Source organism: Myotis brandtii, unplaced genomic scaffold (assembly GCF_000412655.1).
Source record: "Myotis brandtii unplaced genomic scaffold, ASM41265v1 scaffold657, whole genome shotgun sequence".
Lineage (NCBI taxonomy): Eukaryota > Metazoa > Chordata > Mammalia > Chiroptera > Vespertilionidae > Myotis > Myotis brandtii.
Window position 1 is genome coordinate 2,289,554 of NW_005370552.1, and position 11,292 is coordinate 2,300,845.

An 11,292-nucleotide genomic window follows, 5' to 3' on the forward strand; every position below is an offset into this window, starting at 1 on the left:
ATGTGCCCGCAACCAAGGTACATGCCCTTGACTGGAATTGAACCTGGGACCTTTCAGTCCGCAGGCCGATGCTCTATCCACTGAGCCACACGGGCCCGGGCCAATCTTCTTTTAAATGTGCACCCACAGCTCTCCTGACCTGCACAGAGTGCAGGCAATACGCCCAGCTCGTGTGCTGCAAACAGGACTGTCCCTGCTGCAGGAGACAGAGCTACAGCTAGACTTCTTGTGACAAGTCGGAGAGCTCGGCGGTGACATCATGTGCTAACAATAGCCGCACTTAGAATTAATGGCCATCTCCATACCCTGGCATTTCATTTCCAACACTCTGCAGCACAGATAATATTCCTTTGACGGCAAGTCACAAGGATTAGGGACGCCGTGTTCCCGAGAAGCAGGCGGGGAGAGAGCTCTACCTCAAGTAGAGAGACACGACTCAGTGAGCCTGACAGCAGGAATGAGAGGAGGCTGAGCCGGGTGAGGCTGGGGCCACCGGAAGCAGAAATTCTCTGGCCACGAGGGTCTCCTGGAAGGGCTAGGACTCCCCCCTCCCCCCCCATGTCAACCTCTTTCCGGTTCATTCTCCTTCTCACAGCATAATACCCCGATTCCTTTAAAAAAGATTTTTGTTGATTTCAGAGAGAGGAAGGGAGAGGGAGAGAGAGAAACATCAATGATGAGAGAGAATCACGGATTGGCTGCCTCCTGCACGCCCCCTACTGGGGATCGAACCTGCAATCCAGGCATATGCCCTTGACAGGACTTGAACCTGGGACTCTCCAGTCTGCAGGCCGACACTCTATCCACTGAGCCAAACCAGCTAGGACAATATCCCAATTCCTTCAATTGCTTTACAGGGTCCTTCATCAGCAGCATGCTCTAAACTGAATCTTTAAAAAAATTATATATTTGTATTGATTTCAGAGAGGAAGGGAGAGGGAGAGAGAGAAACATCAATGATGAGAGAGAATCACGGATTGGCTGCCTCCTGCACGCCCCACACTGGGGATTGAGCCCGCAATCTGGGCCTGTGCCCTTGACCGGGAATCAAACCCTGACCTCTTGGTTCTTAGGTTGTCACTCAACCACTGAGCCATGCTTTTTGGGCTAAACTGTGAATCTTTAAAGAGGACCAGGGTTAGTGTCTTATTCACCTTGTCGTTTCTAGATTGTAAGACATGGTGGGTACTTGATAAGGGCTTGTTTGTTGAATGGGTGAAGCCACCCAGATTAGAACTGTTGCAATATTTTGGTAAAGGTCTTGCAGCAGATATTGTAACAGTACACACACACACACACACACACACACACACACACACACACACACACATTTAAAAACTCATAAACTCCACAATAAGGCAACTCAATTTTTAAAACCAGGGAAACAAATGTGAACAGCCATTGCTAATGAACATATGAAAGATGCCCCACGCCCTTAGGCCCCGGGGAAATGCAAGTGAAACCACAACTAGATGCCACTTTACAGCCGCAAGGACGGCTGGAGCCAAGCGGACAGACCACAGAAGTGTTGGTGACAATGTGCCGCAAGTAGGGTTCTCACGCGCTGCTGGTGGGAATCAAGGTGGACTGGCCACTTTGGAAAATGATTTGGCAGTTTCCTCTAAAGCTCTACATCTACTTACCATCTGTCCAGCGTCCCACTCCTGGGCAAACGAGAAGTGCAAACACATGTGCACAGAAGACTTGCACAGCAGTCCTTACATCAGCTTTCGTCGAAATAGGTGAAAACCGGAAGCCATCCAAAGGCCAAACGCCCATCTGCAGGTGCCTGGACACACAACTCGGCACAGTCAGACATGGGATGCTGTTCAGTAATAAAAAGGAATCGTCACCTGAGATTCAGAGCCACATAGATGAACCTCACAAGCACAGTGTCGACTAAAATAACCACTTGGTTCCACTTATGTGAAGCTCTGGAACCTGCAACATGAATCTATATTTCAGAAAGCAGGTCCTTGGTTGCCTGGAGTGGGGGGCGGGGAGGGGACCACTGTCAAAGGGGCCTGAGGACACTTTCCGGTGGCAGAAAAGTGATACATCGTGATTGCGGTGGTGATTACATGGGCAAGTACACTTACTGTACTTACTGAACTGTACACTTCAAACGGGTGCATTTTATTGTAAGTAAACTATATAGACCTCAATCAACTTGATTTAAAAGGACAAAGGGCCCGGCCGGTGTGGCCCAGTGGTTGAGCATCAATCTAGGAACCAGAAGGTCACGGTTCGATTCCTGGTCAGGGCACATGCCCAGGTGGCGCGCTCTATCCCCAGTGTGGGGCGTGCAGGAGGCAGCCGATCCATGATTCTCTCTCATCATGGATGTTTCTCTCTCTCTCCCTCTCCCTTCCTCTCTGAAATCAATAAAAACATTTTTTTTTAAAGGAAAGCTGTAGGGCGAGAACAGATCCCTCAGTATTGAGCGTCAGGCCTTGTGTCCCATTGGGCAGTATGTGTGTGAGTCATCGACATCACTGCATAGACCAGTGTCTCCTTCCTTTTGATTGCTGTGCACTATTCTCTCTGGATGGTTCTGATTTGCTTTATTCATTCTCCTGCTGCTCAGCATTTGAAGTTGTTCCCAGTTTGGGGCAATTATGGAGACGGAGGCCCCAGGCCTTTCTGGGCCTCCTGTTCTTAGAGGGGACAGCTCTCCAGCTCCCGGTCCCCAGGCCTGCGAGCCACCAGCAGACCATCCTTCTGGAGGCAGGCTCACGTCTCCACAGCCAGAAGGAGACCACGAGCCTTTCTCTCCTCTCAGAAAAGGCGTGAGAAGCAAGTTCTGGGGTGCCCTGAGGCCAGAGGCCGTGGGATGGCTCCCCCACTGCATCTCTGGCCCCCTCCCCCCTCCTGACCCCAGTCCATTCTGTTTTGAAAATCCAGCGCTGGGTGTTGGCCTGAGGAGCAGGCGGGAGTAGCATTTGCCAGGAGTGGAAGGGGAGTGACTTCTAGAGCCACAGCAGCGGGACAGATTTTGCTGAAACCAGGAAACGGACCATAGTTTCCCTTGCTATTTTGGTTCCACGAGGCGCAAGTTCTTTGAAAACAATGAGAACGAAGAAACACTTCAAACTCAGTCTGTGCTTGGGAACCGCCTGAGTAGCTGTGCTAGCAAACCTCCAGAGGGCTGAGCAGGTGGCAGAGAAGCCGAGGGCCTACAAGGGAGACACTGCTCAGCGGCCCACGTCAGGGCATCAGCACTTGGGGAGGGAGCCCCGCCATCGCCGCCTCCTGGCAGCTGGGGGCATGGCCAGCCACTGACCAGCGCGCAGAAGCAGGGACCCGTGTCTGCTGATTGCCCACATTCAGACACCCCCGGACATTGTTTTTATTGAAGTAAAATTGACGTAACATGAAATTAGCCATTCATCGCTTAAAAGTGTACAATTCGGCCCGGCCGGCTGGTGTGGCTCAGTTGGTTGAGCATCAACCCATGAACCAGGAGGTCAGGGTTGGATTCCCAGTCAAGGCACATGCCCGAGTTGCGGGCTCCATCCCCGGTAGGATGGAGAGAATGATGATTCTCTCTCATCATGGATGTTTCTATCTCTCCCTCTCCCTTCCTCTACCTCTCTGAAATCAATAAAAACATATTTAAAAAATAAAAAAACACAAAAGTGTACAATTTGGTGGTGTTTATTTTTAAATATATTTTTATTGATGTCAGAGAGGAAGGAAGAGGGAGAGAGAGACAGAAACATCCATGATGGGAGAATCATGGACCGGCTGCCTCCTGCACGCCCCACACTGGGGATGGAGCCTGCAACCCAGGCCTGTGCCCTGACCGGGAATCGAACCCTGACCTCCTGGTTCATAGGTCGACACTCAACCACTGAGGCACGTGACCGGGCCTAACTTGAATACTCTGACACTTGGCGTCTTGCTTTTCGCTCTGGGGCAGATTGAAACATCAGTGTGATTTAATCCAGGGACAGCAGAAGCTCCTGGAGCCTATTCTTAGCTTGGCTCCTGCTGTCCCAGCTGCTTCAGGCGCTCCCCCACCCACCCCTCCTGCTGTCCATCTGTTACAGACGAGGAAACCAAGCGGCAGAAAGGTCACCTGAGGTTAGAAACAAAAAGCAAGCCGTGTGAGAGGGGGAGGAAAGGCGGTGTCAGGAGAGTTTGGGAGAGAACTAGAAAGGCCACACCCACGGGTCGAGTGAGTCTAGGCTGACTCCCTGGAAAGCCCCACAGGTGAGTCCTGGAGCCATGACAGAGCCTAGGCCAGTCCGGGATTTCTCACCTGCCCCTCCCCCCCACTCCCCCTGCCGCAGGCTGGGAATCAGAGCACAGAAGCCCTTTCCCCCAAATCCCAGCGCGAAGACAAATGGCTGAGAACTGCCAATGGGTTTGACCTTCTCTTCTCACGAACTGTGATCTTTCTTTCAATCTGGCAAATGTGTTCCTGGCCCCAGCATTCCCGTGGGACTCAGCTCCGGGCAGCCAGGGGGCCTGGCTTCTGGAATGATCGCAGGGGTTCCGGGAGAGGCCCCTTTCCGTCTGCACCTGGAAAAGCCAGGGGTGGCCCGGACAATCCTGAGTTCCATGCTCTCTGCTTCCCGGCACTGGCTGACACGGGGCCTCCTTTCCGGGAGGCGCGCGGCCTGGTCCTGCTTTCAGTTGTTTTCTCTTTCAAGGTGAAGAGTTCACAGGCTCTTCAGGGAGGGGGCGGGGCGGGAGGAGCAGCGGGGGCAGCAGGAGGAGATGGAGATGGATTCCCTTTCATTGTGGGGAAGCTGTCTCACTCAGGATGTTGCTCAGGAATCTAGATGCCGACCGGAGAAGCGGAGAATGGTTCATGCTCGGGGTTCCCAGGCCTCCCCGTCCGAGGCCCTCTGCCTGGAGCAACGCCTACACCAGCTAGTGGGGCAGGTCCAGCAAAGACCTTTTGGCCACCACCACTGCAGCTCCCCGAAATCATGCTGGGTGCTGGGAGTCAGCAATTCCATCATGGGCCCGGCCTGCGTGGTTGAGCATGGACCTATGAACCAGGAGGTCAGGGTTCAATTCTAGTCAAGGGCACAGGCCTGGGTTGTAGGCTCCATCCCCAGTAGGGGGCATGCAGGAGGCAGCAGATCCATGATTCTCTCATCATAGATGTTTCTTTCTTTTTTTTAAATATATATATTTTTTATTGATTTTTAGAGAGAGAGGAAGGGAGAAGGGTAGAGAGAAACATCCATGAGAGAAGAAGTCATCAATTGGCTGCCTCCTGCACGCCCTCTACTGGGGATCCAGCCCACAACCTGGGCATGTGCCTTAACTGGGAATGGAACCGGTGACCTCTTGGTTCCTGGGTTGACACTCAACCACTGAGCCATACCAGCCAGGCTCATCATGGATGTTTCTCTCTCCCTTTCCCTTCCTCTCTGAAATCAATAAAAAAAAATTGTTTTTTAAAAAGAAATTCATCATGGGAGCCTGAAAGCCAGGTGCCTGTGCACATCCCGGCCAGAAAATGGTTACTTCTAAATCCAAGTCTTGCTGAGTGTGTGTGACCCACAACGCTAGTCACGTGCTTGGGCCCCAGCTGCAGGGGCTGATGGGAAAGTTTCTGGTTTCAACCTTGAGCAGGCAGGATGGACAAGGCAGGAAAGTCCCTAAATGTAGAAAGAGCGCTTCAAAGGTGCTGCAGAGGGGGAGGGAGGAGGCGGGTGCAGGTGGAAGGGGTCCATGGGGAGAAAAGGGGACCTCTGTAATACTTTCACCGATAAAGATAAATTAACAAAACAAATAAAAATGTAAGAAGAAACAAAACAAAACATGGTGCTGGGGAGGCAGAAATGGTGTCAAATGTCCACTCTTATCAGACACTAGTGGCCCGGTGCATAAAATTCATGCACATTAAAAGGGAATTAATTAGAGGAAATATTTTAATATTGCTATTTGCCCTTTCTCTATAACAGAAGTGTCAGAGATGAAAGAAAATTAGTAAAATGTATATAAAATCTCCTTCCTGTCAGAGTCTGGGGTGTGCCACGGGACCTACAGTCAAGTCCTTGCCCACCACCCGCACGCGCTTCGAAAATGCAGGAGACCCAGACCCTGCCGGTCCCACCCCCATTGGGTGAGACCCAGAGCCGGCTGGCCACACCCCCACCAAGCCCCTCCGGGTGGGGGGCACAGCCTCAGGTTCCCCAGCCCGGCACCAGGGCGGGGGGCATGGCTTCACGTCCCCCAGCCCAGCCTCAGGTACCCCAGCCCCGGCGAGAGGGTGTGAGGGCATTATGACCATTTGCATATTAGCTCTTTATTATATAGGATAACTAGTAATAAAGTTTATTTTAAGAATGTATGATTGATTTTACATATATACTAGTATATATATACTAGAGGCCCAGTGCACGAAATTCGTGCATGGGGGTGTCCCCTCAGCCCAGCCTGCCCCCTCTCCAATCTGGGCCCCCTTGGGGGATGTCCAACTGCTGATTTAGGCCCGATCCCCAGGCAGTCGGACGTCCCTCTCACAATCCTGGACCCCTGGCTCCTAATCGCTCACCGGCCTGGTCACCCCTAACTGCTCCCCCCTGCCAACCTGATCACCCCTCACTGCCTCTGCATGCTGGCCTGATCACCCCTAACTGACTCCCTGCCAGCCTGGTCACTCCTAACTGCCCCCCCTGCACGGGGGCGGGGGGGCGTGGCCTGAGGTCCCTTGCCCTGGCCAGGCACCATGCAGCCTCAGGTCCCTGCTGTTCGGTTGTGACGTTATGGCGTCATGGCTAATTGGCATATTCCTCTATTATTATGATGATGATGATGATGATGATGGTTGGTCGCAAGGAACAGAAATCACGTGGCCATGCAGGTGGTTACAATGGGTTTCTGACAGGAAAACAGGGAAATGTCACAGCAACAGCCATTAGCAGGGCCTCGTGGGAACCCGAGAGCTGGCCAGGCTGCCTGCTCCGGTTCTGTCATTCTCCCGTTGGCTCTGGTCTCCGCACACCAGCTTCCCCATCTTGTCCTTGGCTCCTGCCTCCTCCAGCTTTGACCTGTGCGTGGCTCTGTCACAGAGCCCAGTCCTGGGGCCATGCAGTGGGTGCTCATAGGATGTCACCGTCTGTCCCATGTTCACAGGGACAGAAGGGATCTGACTGCTTGGGCCAAATGTTCGCCCTCAGCCCACACAGCTGTGGCGGGGAGGCGGCAGGAGGGACACATGGGCGTTGTTTTCTCAGATGGTGGTTGGCACCAGCTGCTGTGCGAACGTGGGGACTGAGAGCCAGGAGGGCCCCAAAGGCCAGGAAGTGTAGGCCGTCGGTTTACAGTCAGAGGAGCGGAAGCTGAGAAAGGCCAGGCCTGGGGGTGAGGAGCGCACATGTGGTGGGAAGACAAGCCAAGGCTCGCGGTGGTGAGCCACTCTGAACCTCAGCTTCTTCTTTTGTCAGAAGAAGGAGAGAATACTACCTCGCAGGATTGCCATCTGAAATGAAATAATGCATGTACCAAGCTTAGCCTGGAGCAAACACTAGTTAAAATGTGGTTGTTCTTAATGAAATACCATGCTGTGGTAGAAAAGAATTCTTACCATTTGCAACAGCATGGATGGACCTGGAGAGCATTATGCTAAGCGAAATAAGGCAGTCAGAGAAAGATAAATATCACATGATCTCACTCATTTGTGGAATATAATGAACAACATAGACTGATGAACAAAAACAGATCCAGAGACAGAGAAGCATTATATAGTCAAGATGATGGTTTAGACAGATATCCAATTAGCTACATAGAGAAATTAAAGTTTTTTAGGCCTGTTTGTAGTACTGTGGCATGATTAATAATTGTGGTATTCAATGGGGGGATAAGGACCACATATGTATACCTTAATCAATAAAGAAAAAAATTTAAAAAAATGTGTTTGTTCTAAAAGCAAAAGAAACCCATACAATTTGATGAATTGGAGTCGCATTAGACATGCTCATATCACCCAGATAATATTCCTGAGCCACGTCCGGTGGTATTTGCTGTCTTTCGTGATGGGGCCCATCTGTGGGCCTTGCTCCCTTGGACTCCCAGAGCCACTGCCAGTAGCTGTGCTCTAGGGCTGCGTAGAAATGTGGTCGTACAGTATGTAGTCATTTTTTAAAAATCTTTATTGTTGAAAGTGTTACACAGGTCCTCCTTTCCCCCCATTAATCTCTTCCAGGCCACTCCCATCCCCACCCCAATAGTATTTCCATACTCTCCCTTACTCCTGATGTCTCAGGACTTGCACATTCCCTCAGCTCTGTCTCTCATCTCTGTCTTCTCTCCCACCCCCCAGGCCCTCACCACCCCATTGTCTGTGTCCATGGGTCATGCTCATATGCACACAAGTTCATTGGTTGATCTCTTCCCCCTCCTCCCCCTTCCCTCTGCGGTTTCACAGTCTGTTCCCTGCTTCCATGTCTCTGGGTCTATTTTGTTCGTCAGTTTATTTGGTTCATTAGATTCCACATATGAGTGAGATCACGTGATACTTCTCCTCTCTGACTAGCTTATTTCATTTAGCATAACAGTACGTGTTCTTCTGTGTCAAGTTTCTTTGCTCAACATAATGCTTTTGTTTGTTCCCTTTTGTTGCCGAGTAGCATTCTGCTGTAAAAATAAATGTATTGCAACTCACTTCTCCACTGCACTGTTGGGTAATTTCTAGTTTTGATCTATTATGAATCAGCCACTATGCACTTTCTTGTACAGTCTTTATGCAAACATTTTTTAAAAATTTCTTTTGGGTAAACACCTAGGAGTGGAATTGCTGAGTCATAGGGTAGGCATATGCTTGCTTTAATAGACACTGCCAAGGTTTTCCAAAGTTACTGAACCGTTTTCCACTCCCACCCACAATGTAAGAAAAGCCAGTTGTCCTATATCCTCAGCAACATTTGGGGTTGTCAGAGTCTTTTGAATTTTACTCATTCTAGTGGGTATGTAGGGAAATCTCATTGGAGCTTTAATTGCACGTCCCTATTGGCTAATGATGTTGATCACTTCTTCATGTGCTTAATGGCTACATAATATATTCTTGCTCTGACCAGTGGTGTTAAGTGGTTAGAGCATCGTCCCATGCACTGAAGAATTGTGGGTTTGATTCCCTATCAAGGGCATGTGCCTGGGTTGCAGGTTCGATCCCTGGCCCAGGTCGGGGAGTGTGTGGGAGCAACCGATTGATGTGTCTCTCTCACATCAATGTTTCTCTTTCTCTCTCTCTCTTCTTCTCTCCCCCTTCCTCTCTCTAAAATCAATTTCAAAAAAGGATTTTTCCACAGTGTACACTAGCTATCGGCAGGAATATTAGTCTGATACAAATTACTCTGCCATTTATTGCAAGCAGGACTCACCCAAATGTGTTATTATTATTATTTAAAATGTTGCTTTGGTGCCTGGTCTCTGGATTATTAGGCACATAGTTAGTCTTCATATTGGGTAAGCCAACGCTGGGCTTTGGTTGTCTGTTCTGAGAATTTACTTGATTTAATTTAAATTTCACGAAATAATTCAGTAAATTAGTTATTCCTAATGGCTACCAAAGTTTCAAAGGCTGAAAATAGGTCTCTAATAGTGACAACATCTTGAATGTTTAAAGATTAAAATAACCTTTAATCTACTTTCTGATTCCAACTTTATTGCTGTTTTCTTTTTAATCCTCACCCGAGGATATATTTCCCAATGATTTTTAGAGAAAGTGGAAGGGAGAGGGAGAGACAGAGAGAAACACCAAGTGAGACACATCAATTGGTTGCCTCCTGCATGCCCCTGACCAGGGCTGGGACCTTGCAACCAAGGTATGTGGTGCCCTTGACCGGAATTGAACCTGGGACCCTTCAGTCCGAAGGCTGACACTCTATCCACTGAGCCAAACTGCCTAGGGCGATAGTTCAAACGTCAAAAGGTAAAAAGGATATACAATTTAAAAAGTTCACTTCTCTTGCATATTTTTAAAAAATTGGCAGCTACATTTTTGACCTCTGATATTATACATGAGGCCCGGTGCACGAAATTCATGCAAGAGTAGGCCTTCACTCCCCCCGCTGCCAGCACCGGCTTCCCTCCGGCATCCGGACCCGGGCTTCCCTCGCAGGGGAGGCCTTGCCCATCCCCTGCAGCCTGCTGGTTGGTGTCCTGGCCTCCCTCTGTGGGGCGATCATGGAGCCCCCGATTGATTGCCCTGTCAGCCAGTGGCCTGGGCCTCCCTCTGTGGGGCGATCATGGGGCGATGGCTGGGCCCCCGACCAACTGCATCACCTGCCTTGGCCGGCCTGGTGCCAGTGGGTGTCATAGCGTGGTCCCGGATGGTCGCCCGGATGGTCATTCCGCTGTTCGGCTGTTTGGTCGACAAGCGAATTGGTTGTATCTTCTATGTCTTAATCCCATGAATTCCTTGACAAAGAGTATTTTTTTAAAAAAATAAACAACATCCTGCAGCAGGAATCGTTACAGAGGAGGGCACTGATTCCATTGGATTCTGCAAACATTCACTGAGCCATACCATGCACCCGGAACAATGCCGGCTACTGTGGCGCAGAAACATGAGTCATACGGTGAGTGTGCGCTTCTGTTAATTAGGGAGGAGCAGAGAATGGAATGAAGGACTCTGTAAAGAAATCTGATGCCTTCTGCTTGACCCAGTTGGAAGAGTTGATAGAAAAAATTCTGCCTGTGTCCAGCTGACACCTGGACTTAAGGTTACATTCTTGGCTTCGTCTTTGCTAACAGGGTACCTCTCCAGGTCAGCAGCTGCCCTGCTACAGCCGAGCTCAGCTCAGGGTCCAAGAACCTGACCATAAACTTGGTGTCTAGTTCACAGTTCTTAGGGGCAGAGAAAAACCAAGCCAAGCTTCTGCAACAAGAATAATGAACTGCCCGGCTGGTGTGGCTCAGTGGTTAAGCATCAGCCCATGAACCAGGAGGTCATGGTTCAAGTCCGGGTCAGGGCACATGCCCGGGTTGTGGGCTCAATCCCCAGTGTGGGGCGTGCAGGAGGCAGCCCATCCATGATTCTCTCTCATCATTGATGTTTCTCTCTCTCTCCCTCTCCCTTCCTCTCTGAAATGAATACAAGTGTATTAAAAAAAATTATTAAAAAAAATTGGCAAAGGGTGGGAAACCCTGTCTAAGGCCTAGGAGGCTGAGAGGCCATTTGGATGATGCAGGAGGTGGCGGGCTGCATCCTGCCACGCAGACAGGTGGGATTTCACCCGCAGTGACCCTCTGGATGATGATCGCTCCTTGTTCTGTCTTTTCTCTCCCTTCCCACCCCCTCACCCCAGCACTGGTCCTCGGCGGGGC

The 11,292-nt window shown here is 50.3% G+C and overlaps 1 long non-coding RNA gene across 1 annotated transcript in view; it reads left to right on the forward strand.

The window, feature by feature from the left end:
* The window catches only part of LOC102261427, a 15,618-nt gene extending 4,326 nt beyond the window's left edge, over window positions 1–11,292 (forward strand). The window contains exon 3 of the long non-coding RNA XR_314422.1: window positions 11,274–11,292. This is a non-coding gene — a long non-coding RNA (uncharacterized LOC102261427). The remainder of the gene's footprint in view (window positions 1–11,273) is intronic.